Source organism: Xenopus tropicalis, chromosome 9 (assembly GCF_000004195.4).
Source record: "Xenopus tropicalis strain Nigerian chromosome 9, UCB_Xtro_10.0, whole genome shotgun sequence".
NCBI classification, from domain to species: Eukaryota; Metazoa; Chordata; class Amphibia; order Anura; family Pipidae; genus Xenopus; species Xenopus tropicalis.
Genome location: NC_030685.2, coordinates 82,352,708 through 82,369,030, shown reverse-complemented (window position 1 = coordinate 82,369,030; position 16,323 = coordinate 82,352,708). Strand labels below are relative to the sequence as shown.

Here is a 16,323-nt window from a genome sequence, read left to right as displayed (position 1 = left end):
CTTACACTCCTAATACAAACTATACTGGGAGTGAGCGCTTACACTCCTAATACAAACTATACTGGAAGTGAGCGCTTACAATCCTAATACAAACTATACTGGAAGTGAGCGATTACACTCCTAATACAAACTATACTGGGAGTGAGCGCTTACACTCCTAATACAAACTATACTGGAAGTGAGCGCTTACAATCCTAATACAAACTATACTGGAAGTGAGCGATTACACTGCTTATACAAACTATACTGGAAGTGAGCGCTTACAATCCTAATACAAACTATACTGGAAGTGAGTGCTTACACTCCTAATAGAAACTATACTGGAAGTGAGCGCTTACACTCCTAATAGAAACTATACTGGGAGTGAGTGCTTACACTCCTAATACAAACTATACTGGAAGTGAGCGCTTACACTCCTAATACAAACTATACTGGGAGTGAGCGCTTACAATCCTAATACAAACTATACTGGAAGTGAGTGCTTACACTCCTAATAGAAACTATACTGGAAGTGAGCGCTTACAATCCTAATACAAACTATACTGGGAGTGAGTGCTTACACTCCTAATACAAACTATACTGGAAGTGAGCGCTTACACTCCTAATACAAACTATACTGGGAGTGAGTGCTTACACTCCTAATACAAACTATACTGGAAGTGAGCGCTTACACTCCTAATACAAACTATACTGGGAGTGAGTGCTTACACTCCTAATACAAACTATACTGGGAGTGAGCGCTTACACTCCTAATACAAACTATACTGGAAGTGAGCGCTTACACTCCTAATACAAACTATACTGGGAGTGAGTGCTTACACTCCTAATACAAACTATACTGGAAGTGAGCGCTTACACTCCTAATACAAACTATACTGGAAGTGAGCGCTTACACTCCTAATAGAAACTATACTGGAAGTGAGCGCTTACAATGCTAATACAAACTATACTGGAAGTGAGCGCTTACACTCCTAATAGAAACCATACTCGGAGTGAGCGCTTACACTCCTAATACAAACTATACTGGAAGTGAGCGCTTACACTCCTAATACAAACTATACTGGAAGTGAGTGCTTACACTCCTAATAGAAACTATACTGGAAGTGAGCGCTTACAATGCTAATACAAACTATACTGGAAGTGAGCGCTTACACTCCTAATAGAAACCATACTCGGAGTGAGCGCTTACACTCCTAATACAAACTATACTGGAAGTGAGCGCTTACACTCCTAATAGAAACTATACTGGAAGTGAGCGCTTACAATCCTAATACAAACTATACTGGAAGTGAGCGCTTACAATCCTAATACAAACTATACTGGGAGTGAGCGCTTACACTCCTAATACAAACTATACTGGAAGTGAGCGCTTACACTCCTAATACAAACTTTAGTGGAAGTGAGCGCTTACACTCCTAATACAAACTATACTGGGAGTGAGCGCTTACACTCCTAATACAAACTATACTGGAAGTGAGCGCTTACACTCCTAATACAAACTTTAGTGGAAGTGAGCGCTTACACTCCTAATACAAACTATACTGGGAGTGAGCGCTTACACTCCTAATACAAACTATACTGGAAGTGAGCGCTTACAATCCTAATACAAACTATACTGAAAGTGAGCGCTTACACTCCTAATACAAACTATACTGGAAGTGAGTGCTTACACTCCTAATACAAACTATACTGGGAGTGAGCGCTTACAATCCTAATACAAACTATACTGGAAGTGAGCGCTTACAATCCTAATACAAACTATACTGGAAGTGAGTGCTTAGAATCCTAATACAAACTATACTGAAAGTGAGCGCTTACACTCCTAATACAAACTATACTGGAAGTGAGCGCTTACACTCCTAATACAAACTATACTGGAAGTGAGTGCTCACAATCCTAATACAAACTATACTGGAAGTGAGTGCTCACAATCCTAATACAAACTATACTGGGAGTGAGCGCTTACACTCCTAATACAAACTATACTGGAAGTGAGCGCTTACACTCCTAATACAAACTATACTGGAAGTGAGCGCTTACACTCCTAATACAAACTTTAGTGGAAGTGAGCGCTTACACTCCTAATACAAACTATACTGGAAGTGAGCGCTTACACTCCTAATACAAACTATACTGGAAGTGAGCGCTTACACTCCTAATACAAACTATACTGGAAGTGAGCGCTTACACTCCTAATACAAACTATACTGGAAGTGAGTGCTCACAATCCTAATACAAACTATACTGGGAGTGAGCGCTTACACTCCTAATACAAACTATACTGGAAGTGAGCGCTTACACTCCTAATACAAACTATACTGGAAGTGAGCGCTTACACTCCTAATACAAACTTTAGTGGAAGTGAGCGCTTACACTCCTAATACAAACTATACTGGGAGTGAGCGCTTACACTCCTAATACAAACTATACTGGAAGTGAGCGCTTACAATCCTAATACAAACTATACTGAAAGTGAGCGCTTACACTCCTAATACAAACTATACTGGAAGTGAGTGCTTAGAATCCTAATACAAACTATACTGGAAGTGAGCGCTTACACTCCTAATACAAACTATACTGGAAGTGAGCGCTTACACTCCTAATACAAACTATACTGGAAGTGAGCGCTTACACTCCTAATACAAACTATACTGGAAGTGAGTGCTCACAATCCTAATACAAACTATACTGGGAGTGAGCGCTTACACTCCTAATACAAACTATACTGGAAGTGAGCGCTTACACTCCTAATACAAACTATACTGGAAGTGAGCGCTTACACTCCTAATACAAACTATACTGGAAGTGAGCGCTTACACTCCTAATACAAACTATACTGGAAGTGAGCGCTTACACTCCTAATACAAACTATACTGGAAGTGAGCGCTTACACTCCTAATACAAACTATACTGGGAGTGAGCGCTTACACTCCTAATACAAACTATACTGGAAGTGAGCGCTTACACTCCTAATACAAACTATACTGGAAGTGAGCGCTTACACTCCTAATACAAACTATACTGGAAGTGAGCGCTTACACTCCTAATACAAACTTTAGTGGAAGTGAGCGCTTACACTCCTAATACAAACTATACTGGGAGTGAGCGCTTACACTCCTAATACAAACTATACTGGAAGTGAGCGCTTACAATCCTAATACAAACTATACTGAAAGTGAGCGCTTACACTCCTAATACAAACTATACTGGAAGTGAGTGCTTAGAATCCTAATACAAACTATACTGGAAGTGAGCGCTTACACTCCTAATACAAACTATACTGGAAGTGAGCGCTTACACTCCTAATACAAACTATACTGGAAGTGAGCGCTTACACTCCTAATACAAACTATACTGGAAGTGAGTGCTCACAATCCTAATACAAACTATACTGGGAGTGAGCGCTTACACTCCTAATACAAACTATAATGGAAGTGAGCGCTTACACACCTAATACAAACTATAATGGAAGTGAGCGCTTACACTCCTAATACAAACTATAATGGAAGTGAGCGCTTACACTCCTAATACAAACTATAATGGAAGTGAGCGCTTACACTCCTAATACAAACTATAATGGAAGTGAGCGCTTACACACCTAATACAAACTATAATGGAAGTGAGCGCTTACACTCCTAATACAAACTATACTGGAAGTGAGCGCTTACAATCCTAATACAAACTATACTGGAAGTGAGCGCTTACACTCCTAATACAAACTATACTGGAAATGAGCGCTTACACTCCTAATACAAACTATACTGGGAGTGAGCGCTTACACTCCTAACACAAACTATACTGGAAGTGAGTGCTTACACTCCTAATACAAACTATACTGGGAGTGAGCGCTTACACTCCTAATACAAACTATACTGGAAGTGAGCGCTTACACTCCTAATACAAACTATACTGGGAGTGAGCGCTTACACTCCTAATACAAACTATACTGGAAGTGAGCGCTTACACTCCTAATACAAACTATACTGGGAGTGAGCGCTTACACTCCTAATACAAACTATACTGGAAGTGAGCGCTTACAATCCTAATACAAACTATACTGGAAGTGAGCGCTTACAATCCTAATACAAACTATACTGGAAGTGAGCGCTTACACTCCTAATACAAACTATAATGGAAGTGAGCGCTTACACTCCTAATACAAACTATACTGGGAGTGAGCGCTTACACTCCTAATACAAACTATACTGGAAGTGAGCGCTTACAATCCTAATACAAACTATACTGGAGGTGAGCGCTTACACTCCTAATACAAACTATACTGGGAGTGAGCGCTTACACTCCTAATACAAACTATACTGGGAGTGAGCGCTTACAATCCTAATACAAACCATACTGGAAGTGAGCGCTTACGCTCCTAATACAAACTATACTGGAAGTGAGCGCTTACACTCCTAATACAAACTATACTGGGAGTGAGCGCTTACACTCCTAATACAAACTATACTGGAAGTGAGCGCTTACAATCCTAATACAAACTATACTGGAAGTGAGCGATTACACTGCTTATACAAACTATACTGGAAGTGAGCGCTTACAATCCTAATACAAACTATACTGGAAGTGAGTGCTTACACTCCTAATAGAAACTATACTGGAAGTGAGCGCTTACACTCCTAATAGAAACTATACTGGGAGTGAGTGCTTACACTCCTAATACAAACTATACTGGAAGTGAGCGCTTACACTCCTAATACAAACTATACTGGGAGTGAGTGCTTACACTCCTAATACAAACTATACTGGAAGTGAGCGCTTACACTCCTAATACAAACTATACTGGGAGTGAGTGCTTACACTCCTAATACAAACTATACTGGAAGTGAGCGCTTACACTCCTAATACAAACTATACTGGAAGTGAGCGCTTACACTCCTAATAGAAACTATACTGGAAGTGAGCGCTTACAATGCTAATACAAACTATACTGGAAGTGAGCGCTTACACTCCTAATAGAAACCATACTCGGAGTGAGCGCTTACACTCCTAATACAAACTATACTGGAAGTGAGCGCTTACACTCCTAATACAAACTATACTGGAAGTGAGTGCTTACACTCCTAATACAAACTATACTGGAAGTGAGCGCTTACACTCCTAATACAAACTATACTGGAAGTGAGTGCTTACACTCCTAATACAAACTATACTGGAAGTGAGTGCTTACACTCCTAATACAAACCATACTGGGAGTGAGCGCTTACACTCCTAATAGAAACTATACTGGAAGTGAGCGCTTACAATGCTAATACAAACTATACTGGAAGTGAGCGCTTACACTCCTAATAGAAACCATACTCGGAGTGAGCGCTTACACTCCTAATACAAACTATACTGGAAGTGAGCGCTTACACTCCTAATAGAAACTATACTGGAAGTGAGCGCTTACAATCCTAATACAAACTATACTGGAAGTGAGCGCTTACAATCCTAATACAAACTATACTGGGAGTGAGCGCTTACACTCCTAATACAAACTATACTGGAAGTGAGCGCTTACACTCCTAATACAAACTTTAGTGGAAGTGAGCGCTTACACTCCTAATACAAACTATACTGGGAGTGAGCGCTTACACTCCTAATACAAACTATACTGGAAGTGAGCGCTTACACTCCTAATACAAACTTTAGTGGAAGTGAGCGCTTACACTCCTAATACAAACTATACTGGGAGTGAGCGCTTACACTCCTAATACAAACTATACTGGAAGTGAGCGCTTACAATCCTAATACAAACTTTAGTGGAAGTGAGCGCTTACACTCCTAATACAAACTATACTGGGAGTGAGCGCTTACACTCCTAATACAAACTATACTGGGAGTGAGCGCTTACAATCCTAATACAAACTATACTGGGAGTGAGCGCTTACACTCCTAATACAAACTATACTGGAAGTGAGCGCTTACACTCCTAATACAAACTATACTGGAAGTGAGCGCTTACACTCCTAATACAAACTATACTGGAAGTGAGCGCTTACACTCCTAATACAAACTATACTGGAAGTGAGTGCTTAGAATCCTAATACAAACTATACTGAAAGTGAGCGCTTACACTCCTAATACAAACTATACTGGAAGTGAGCGCTTACACTCCTAATACAAACTATACTGGAAGTGAGTGCTCACAATCCTAATACAAACTATACTGGAAGTGAGCGCTTACACTCCTAATACAAACTATACTGGAAGTGAGCGCTTACACTCCTAATACAAACTATACTGGAAGTGAGCGCTTACACTCCTAATACAAACTATACTGGAAGTGAGTGCTTAGAATCCTAATACAAACTATACTGAAAGTGAGCGCTTACACTCCTAATACAAACTATACTGGAAGTGAGCGCTTACACTCCTAATACAAACTATACTGGAAGTGAGTGCTCACAATCCTAATACAAACTATACTGGGAGTGAGCGCTTACACTCCTAATACAAACTATACTGGAAGTGAGCGCTTACACTCCTAATACAAACTATACTGGAAGTGAGCGCTTACACTCCTAATACAAACTTTAGTGGAAGTGAGCGCTTACACTCCTAATACAAACTATACTGGAAGTGAGCGCTTACACTCCTAATACAAACTATACTGGAAGTGAGCGCTTACACTCCTAATACAAACTATACTGGAAGTGAGCGCTTACACTCCTAATACAAACTATACTGGAAGTGAGTGCTCACAATCCTAATACAAACTATACTGGGAGTGAGCGCTTACACTCCTAATACAAACTATACTGGAAGTGAGCGCTTACACTCCTAATACAAACTATACTGGAAGTGAGCGCTTACACTCCTAATACAAACTTTAGTGGAAGTGAGCGCTTACACTCCTAATACAAACTATACTGGGAGTGAGCGCTTACACTCCTAATACAAACTATACTGGAAGTGAGCGCTTACAATCCTAATACAAACTATACTGAAAGTGAGCGCTTACACTCCTAATACAAACTATACTGGAAGTGAGTGCTTAGAATCCTAATACAAACTATACTGGAAGTGAGCGCTTACACTCCTAATACAAACTATACTGGAAGTGAGCGCTTACACTCCTAATACAAACTATACTGGAAGTGAGCGCTTACACTCCTAATACAAACTATACTGGAAGTGAGTGCTCACAATCCTAATACAAACTATACTGGGAGTGAGCGCTTACACTCCTAATACAAACTATACTGGAAGTGAGCGCTTACACTCCTAATACAAACTATACTGGAAGTGAGTGCTTACACTCCTAATACAAACTATACTGGGAGTGAGCGCTTACACTCCTAATACAAACTATACTGGAAGTGAGCGCTTACACTCCTAATACAAACTATACTGGAAGTGAGCGCTTACACTCCTAATACAAACTATACTGGAAGTGAGCGCTTACACTCCTAATACAAACTTTAGTGGAAGTGAGCGCTTACACTCCTAATACAAACTATACTGGGAGTGAGCGCTTACACTCCTAATACAAACTATACTGGAAGTGAGCGCTTACAATCCTAATACAAACTATACTGAAAGTGAGCGCTTACACTCCTAATACAAACTATACTGGAAGTGAGTGCTTAGAATCCTAATACAAACTATACTGGAAGTGAGCGCTTACACTCCTAATACAAACTATACTGGAAGTGAGCGCTTACACTCCTAATACAAACTATACTGGAAGTGAGCGCTTACACTCCTAATACAAACTATACTGGAAGTGAGTGCTCACAATCCTAATACAAACTATACTGGGAGTGAGCGTTTACACTCCTAATACAAACTATAATGGAAGTGAGCGCTTACACACCTAATACAAACTATAATGGAAGTGAGCGCTTACACTCCTAATACAAACTATAATGGAAGTGAGCGCTTACACTCCTAATACAAACTATAATGGAAGTGAGCGCTTACACTCCTAATACAAACTATAATGGAAGTGAGCGCTTACACACCTAATACAAACTATAATGGAAGTGAGCGCTTACACTCCTAATACAAACTATACTGGAAGTGAGCGCTTACAATCCTAATACAAACTATACTGGGAGTGAGCGCTTACACTCCTAATACAAACTATACTGGAAGTGAGCGCTTACACTCCTAATACAAACTATACTGGAAGTGAGCGCTCACAATCCTAATACAAACTATACTGGGAGTGAGTGCTAACATTCCTAATACAAACTATACTGGGAGTGAGCGCTTACACTCCTAATACAAACTATACTGGAAGTGAGCGCTTACACTCCTAATACAAACTATACTGGAAGTGAGCGCTTACACTCCTAATACAAACTATACTGGGAGTGAGCGCTTACACTCCTAATACAAACTATACTGGAAGTGAGCGCTTACACTCCTAATACAAACTATACTGGAAGTGAGCGCTTACAATCCTAATACAAACTATACTGGAAGTGAGCGCTTACACTCCTAATACAAACTATACTGGAAGTGAGCGCTTACACTGGAAATGAATGCCTACAATCCCAATTTTTTTGGGGGGGTGGGGGTTCGTACATAACATTCTGGCTGTGAAGGCTACAGAGAGACTGCAAAAAAGCAAGGATTTAGTAGAAGATACAGAAGAAGATGCCCAGGCCACCCTTCCCCTACTCCATGATGCCAATCAAAGCCCCTGCCAACTTCAGAAAACACACCAGACTGGGGCAGATTCCTCTAGTGGGACAGACTGCTATTACTCAGGTCCACCACGGCCCTAGGGCCATATTTTATCACAAACCAACACCTGCAATGATTATAGCTACTCATCTTCTGCGGATATCTGTTCTTTAGACTTTAGAATACCTGTTCAATGAATGACCAGATCCTCGGGGGGTCCAATTGTGGTCATATGTGCATAGGTAGACCCCTGCTTGGCACTTTTGGCCCTGGGGCCAAACGATCTTATTATATTGGCGGCAATGGGGCAGTCGGTTCGGGGACCGCATCAATGAGCCGACGCAGTCCCCGATCCGACTAGATTTCCTAACCTGCCCGATCGAGATCTGCCCGATTTCAGGCCAGATATCGGTCGGGCAGGACCGTCGTTAGTGCCCATACACGGCCCATAAGCTGCCGAATCGGTCTAAGGGACCGATATCGGCAGCTAGAATCGGCCTGTGTATGGGCACCTTTACTGTTAGTTACCTGCAGTTATAGGCAGTTACAATTCTAAAGTATTTTAGGCAAAATAAAGATATTTTCGAGCTGTGGGGGGGGGGGGAGAGATAATGGCTTGCTGGTGTTTTAGTTTAACATTAGTTTTCTTACATTGCCATGGCCCTATCTTCTGTAACTGTGGCCCTAAGAATACAAAATAAGACACATCTGAGGATTTCTGAAATGGGACAAAAAGTTCCTTTCATCTCTGGATGGGACTTAGCAGTGCTTTTTAAAGGGGAAGAAGACCCTCTCCTTGTGCGAATCTCTACCCATTAAACACTGGCCAGTGCATCCATTTATATCTCTGTATTGATCTCCACCCATTCACCTTCTTTTCTGTCCTGTAGGACTGTTACCCAGACTTCTGGGAAATGATTCGGAATCAGGCTGCAGGGAGGAGAGGCTGCATGGAAATAACAGGCTGCGGGGTGGGTGTGACGCTCGGCACAAACAGACTGGGATCCAGGCATGCAGTTCAGGGGGATGAATGCAGTGCAGGATAAATGCTCTGGGCTGATATAATGTGCAAAAAGGGGCTAAATATATATATATATACAGGTATGGGATCCCTTATCCGGAAACCCATTATCCAGAAAGCTCCAAATTACAGAAAGCCCATCTCCCATAGACTCCATTTTAATCAAATAATTCAGAATTTTAAAAATGATTTCCTTTTTTCTCTGTAATAATAAAACAGTACCTGTACTTGATCCCAACTAAGATATAATTAATCCTTATTGGGGGCAGAACAGCCCTATTGGGTTTATTTAATGGTTAAATGATTCCCTTTTCTCTGTAATAATAAAACAGTACCTGTACTTGATCCCAACTAAGATATAATTACCCCTTATTGGGGGCAGAACAGCCCTATTGGGTTTATTTCATGTTTAAATGATTCCCTTTTCTCTGTAATAATAAAACAGTACCTGTACTTGATCCCAACTAAGATATAATTAGCCCTTATTGGGGGCAGAACAGCCCTATTGGGTTTATTTAATGGTTAAATGATTCCCTTTTCTCTGTAATAATAAAACAGTACCTGTACTTGATCCCAACTAAGATATAATTACCCCTTATTGGGGGCAGAACAGCCCTATTGGGTTTATTTAATGGTTAAATGATTCCCTTTTCTCTGTAATAATAAAACAGTACCTGTACTTGATCCCAACAAAGATATAAATAATCATTATTGGATGCAAAACAATCCTATTGTGTTTAATTAATTATTTTTTAGTAGACTTAAGGTATGGAGATCCAAATTACCGAAAGACCCCTTATCCGGAATACCCTTGGTCCCGAGCATTCTGGATAACGGGTCCTATACCTGTATATATATATATATATATGGACATGGGCAGGTTCAGCGTTCTTTCTATAACAGCAAAAGGAAGAAGCAGAAAGAGATGAGAAAAGGGAAGAATATTAACCCATTAGTACCTGTGCAGATGTAGAGGGATGTGCAGCCTTCAGCTCTAGGTACTCCACAATTCCAGGTGTAGTTCACCACCGTGTATAGAAGTAGCGAGTACAAAGTAGCTGCCCTGGCCCAAACAATGACCATAAGCTGCTTCCATCCAACGCACATGAGCTACTAACCCTCTTATATATTAATCACCCCCCGGGGCAGTGCAGAAATCTCTTCCTTATCCCCCAGTAACCCAGTTAGAGCGGCCGGGCAGCCTCCCTGCCAGAATGAAGAACACGATTCTGATGTGCAAGGGACTCAGCCCCTAAAAATACACCTGCGGGCAAGGCTGAGAGTAACCGGAGACACAAGCCATAAGGGCTAAGGGGACACAGAGAGGGGAGGATAGAGTTTAGCAACTGAGTATTCAGCCCAGGGGGAGAGAGAGTTGCATCACACAAACAGTTAAATGAGCCCTAGGTACCCTACCTGCCCCAGGAACATCCTCTGCCCCCCAGCCAAGGGGCAGCTCCGTGTATTCCAGCCCTGTTCCAGCAGTCTCCTGTCAGAGTGTGTGGCTGGGGCCAAAGGCATCATTATTATCTGCTCCATCCAAGCCCTACCCCTTCCTTGGCTCCACTCTCTTAAAGACGCACTCTCCTGGCGGTGTGGATGTCACCCTCCCTCTCTCTCATGCAGGCAGGCTGTCTCTAGATGGGCAGATCTCACTGGCTGCTAGCCCTATGGGCCATATTGAGCAACAGCTGACCAGAGATCACCTATGTTTTTTGCTTTTATAGAAGAGTTAAGAACCGATGGCAAACTCACCTCTGCTATATATATATATATATATAAGCTATATACAGACTTAGTTTGATAATCAATGGCTGCGGCAGGAAATGAGTTAATTTGGTTCTATGGACCTTATATTGATATTTTCTGCCCAGACAGACACAAGCAACTTTTCAATTGGTCTTTTTTTTATTGTTTTTTTTTTTTTATTAATTGCTTTCTTCTTCTGACTCTTTCCAACTTTTATATAAGGGTCACTGACCTCGGCAGCCTAAATACTGAGGGACAATTTTATTATTACTTTTACTCTTTATTACTTATCTTTATGTTCCTATACATAAACAATTCCCTTATTCAAACCTCTCCCTAATATCTGCTGGAATTCCAAACTGGAGAGCTGCTGAACAAATAGTGAAATAATTAAAAAAAACACAAATAATAACAAATGAAGACCAATTGCAAATTGTCTTAGACTATTACTCTCTGCATCAATACATCAGTCTCTGCCCCATGGAGCTTACAATCTAAGGTCCCTATCCCTTTCCCATCAGTCCCTGCCCCAGTGAGCTTACAATCTAAGGTCCCTATCACATTCCCATCAGTCCCTGCCCCAGTGAGCTTACAATCTAAGGTCCCTATCACATTTCCATCAGCCCCTGCCCCAGTGAGCTTACAATCTAAGGTCCCTATCCCATTCCCATCAGTCCCTGCCCCAGTGAGCTTACAATCTAAGGTCCCTATCACATTCCCATCAGTTCCTGTCCCAGTGAGCTTACAATCTAAGGTCCCTATCACATTCCCATCAGTCCCTGCCCCAGTGAGCTTACAATCTAAGGTCCCTATCACATTCCCATCAGTCCCTGCCCCAGTGAGCTTACAATCTAAGGTCCCTATCACATTCCCATCAGTCCCTGCCCCAGTGAGCTTACAATCTAAGGTCCCTATCACATTCCCATCAGTCCCTGCCCCAGTGAGCTTACAATCTAAGGTCCCTATCCCATTCCCATCAGTCCCTGCCCCAGTGAGCTTACAATCTAAGGTCCCTATCACATTCCCATCAGTCCCTGCCCCAGTGAGCTTACAATCTAAGGTCCCTATCACATTCCCATCAGTCCCTGCCCCAGTGAGCTTACAATCTAAGGTCCCTATCCCATTCCCATCAGTCCCTGCCCCATGGAGCTTACAATCTAAGGTCCCTATCCCATTCCCATCAGTCCCTGCCCCATGGAGCTTACAATCTAAGGTCCCTATCACATTTTTATCAGGAGCCAATTACCTGCCTGTATGTTTTTGGAGTGTGGGGGGGGGGAAACCCATGCAGACACAGGGAGAACATACAAACTCCTTGCAGATAGTGCCTTTGGCGGAATCAAACTCGGAACCCCAGCGCCACATTCAATGTATAAACCCATTTACTGCACAGCGCTACAGAGTATGTTGGTGCTATATAAGTAAATAATAACAGAATTGCCACCTTTTGATGAAGAAAATCTGGTTGATTGGCCCCCAGCACTGCGATCTCTTCTTTCCCACGCAATGACCCAGAAGAATGAGTGACTGCATTATAAATAAATGATAGTGACAATCATTATCGGTAATACAGACTGGATTTACACTGGGGGGGGGGTGGATTTCTTGTTCCATTAGTGCATTACAGCGTGACTGCAGATTTGCCCCTTACATAATTGCAGCGCCAGCCCCGTGAATAATTCAGATTGCAGACATCCATAGACAGCTCGGAAGGACAAGCAAATACATAGATAGGTAGATAAGGGGGGGCAGTAAGATTTGGACATCATGTTCCAGTGCTCAGCCAACAGAACAAACTGCTCATATAGAGTTGCACAGCAACAAGGTGGCTGAAATGTACAATATACAGTAGGATAAAGTGGAGCTGTACTGTGAAACTACAACACTCTGCATCACCTAACCCTTGGAAATGCCAGAAAGGGTGGAAAGTGTAGAAAATTGGAAAATTGCCATGTTGTTTGCAAGGTCGGACTAAGGGGGACAGGGCTCAGCGGAGCTGCCACCCAGGGGCCCCTCATCCCACCAAGGGACCCCCGCCGTCGCCCCCATACACACCCCCAGGTCCTCGCCGCCCACCCAACCCTGTCCCTCGAGCATGTATACTTAGGTGCATCGGGAGAGGGAGACCTGCGGGCCCAGGAGCACCCAGCAGGGATTGGTTCTGGGCCAGCAGGACCTACAAGGGCCGGGTCCCACCATTTTTTTTTCCCGGTGCCTTGCTGGTCCAGTCTGGCCCTGGTTGTTTGCACTTTTGCATACTGCCATACACTTGGGGCATTAAATTGAGCACAAAACCCTGCACTTTCCTCATGAATACAGCAATTCCTGCATTCGGCAGCACTGTCTTCATTAGGGGTAGGTGGGATAAGGCAAGTAAGTATCCCGTCTCCCACTCACTAAAGTCATGCCATTTAAACAAATTAGGGTGCACTGCTGGGAGGGTGCAAGGGAGCCCTTTCTTTATCTCCTGCCCTGGGTGCAAATACTGAATGAGCTCTAAGGGACGTGGTTTTGCACCACTTATTGCTTTAGTACTTACATCCAGGGTATATGTAAATATGGCCCCCTTTCTCCTTATTATACACTATGGCAAGTTACAGACCCTCCCTCTGATATTATAGCCCCTTCCCTGTCCTGACATGATCTTGCCTTGCTCTACACTTTCCCACAGTGAGGAAGGCCTTACTATACACAGCCGTGCCCTACTATACACAGTTACAGCCCATCTAGTGGCATACCCGAGGGTCGGTACCTAGGGCAGTAGAATTGGCCCTCAGGTACCTATATAACAAATATTGCCCCGGGTGCCCTTTATGCTTTACTTCAGCCATCACTAGGTGCAGCTTGGGGAGTATTGCTTAAATAAACAGTAACATGTTACTAATGTTTGTCTGTAATTAATGCTACGGCTGTTTTTGAAGGAATCCATTAATGAATACAGATAATTTTCACATTAGCTATTAACGGCCTTGGTTTTCGAATTAGTCAAAATATATTTCTAGAGTGCAACCAGCTGTACAGCTGCCAAGGCCTTTTCTGTACTTAAGGGAGGGGGGTGTTTGGGTGCCTAAAAGCATGCTTTTCCAATCAACACCATTATTTAGGATCAATGCGGCTTCCCTGCCAACTCTAATGTATTGACAGCATCATTTAAAGGGGAAGTAAAACCAAAATGTAATGCTTTCCATAGCAATTACATTTACAGAACTGATCATTTTTAATGAATGAATATCGGAAAGTTGCTTCTGCCTTACACTAAAACTGGACCCATTTGTACAAATGCCGGGACAAGACCAGGCCATGCATGGACCAAAATATCTTTGGCAAAGAGCTGACAGTCTGATGAAATTCCAGCCGCCACTCATGCAATAAATACTGTACTGATGCATTTACTAACACTTTAGTGAAAATACCCAGGTTATAAAACATCTCTATTAAGTTTAACCTTAGGAGTCAATAAATGGGAATACTTTTCCCCCTGACCCCCGGCTTCTCCTGGGATCACTCACACTGAGCACCTTCACTAACTGATTTGCTGTCTATTAGATTTACTGTGTAGGCTGCATCTATCTTTAGCACTATGTGAATCTCTTAATGTGTTATTAGTGTGTGTGTTCTCCTTGGTTTCTTTTCTAACGGGACATTAAAGTTTGCACTGGAATTACATTTACATCACTCATGTATAAGGGATAACGTACCCCCTACTGTAAATGATAAGGATATAAGAAGTCACTGAGGGGTTCTGTGCCCATATAAAGGCACAAGGCTGCAGGCTGAGTTATACAGGGAACTCTGAGTATCACTCATGTATTATAAGGGATAATGTACCCCCTACTGTAAATGATAAGGATATTAGCAGTCACTGAGGGGTTCTGTGCCCATATAAAGGCACAAGGCTGCAGGCTGAGTTATACAGGGAACTCTGAGTATCACTCATGTATTATAAGGGATAATGTACCCCCTACTGTAAATGATAAGGATATTAGCAGTCACTGAGGGGTTCTGTGCCCCCCATATAAAGGCACAAGGCTGCAGGCTGAGTTATACAGGGAACTCTGAGTATCACTCATGTATTATAAGGGATAATGTACCCCCTACTGTAAATGATAAGGATATTAGCAGTCACTGAGGGGTTCTGTGCCCATATAAAGGCACAAGGCTGCAGGCTGAGTTATACAGGGAACTCTGAGTATCACTCATGTATTATAAGGGATAATGTACCCCCTACTGTAAATGATAAGGATATTAGCAGTCACTGAGGGGTTCTGTGCCCATATAAAGGCACAAGGCTGCAGGCTGAGTTATACAGGGAACTCTGAGTATCACTCATGTATTATAAGGGATAATGTACCCCCTACTGTAAATGATAAGGATATTAGCAGTCACTGAGGGGTTCTGTGACCATATAAAGGCACAAGGCTGCAGGCTGAGTTATACAGGGAACTCTGAGTATCACTCATGTATTATAAGGGATAATGTACCCCCTACTGTAAATGATAAGGATATTAGCAGTCACTGAGGGGTTCTGTGACCATATAAAGGCACAAGGCTACAGGTTATACAGGTCAGGGAACTTGCTTTTATACAGGTTATATATATTTAGTATTACTAAATATTATTTCAACTTAGGGCCACATTATTTCTATTAACACACAACTTGCATTGAGTCATGTGACACAGAACCATTTAGATGGTATTTGTATAGTGTTTTCTCTTTCTTACACTACCATTCACACACTGTAAGATAAAGCAAACGCTACCATAAATATCTATATCTGGATTTATCCTCTTAGTCCTGCATAAAAAAACATTTGGCCTTGCATTTTATATTACAAAATTCATAGTTTATGGCTTCTAACAGCTGTACATTATATAGTATGGGGTACAGTACCCCAATTATATCATCTATATCCCTATCT

The 16,323-nt window shown here is 42.0% G+C and overlaps 1 protein-coding gene across 2 annotated transcripts in view; it reads right to left on the bottom strand.

Moving 5' to 3' along the window:
• Positions 1 to 11,188, bottom strand: part of plcd4 (phospholipase C delta 4) — a 52,171-nt gene extending 40,983 nt beyond the window's left edge. For both annotated transcript variants that reach the window (XM_031893579.1, XM_004917631.3), the window contains exon 1: positions 11,072 to 11,188. The gene's annotated coding sequence lies outside the window, so the exon portion shown is untranslated. The remainder of the gene's footprint in view (positions 1 to 11,071) is intronic.
• Positions 11,189 to 16,323: the final 5,135 nt, after the last annotated feature.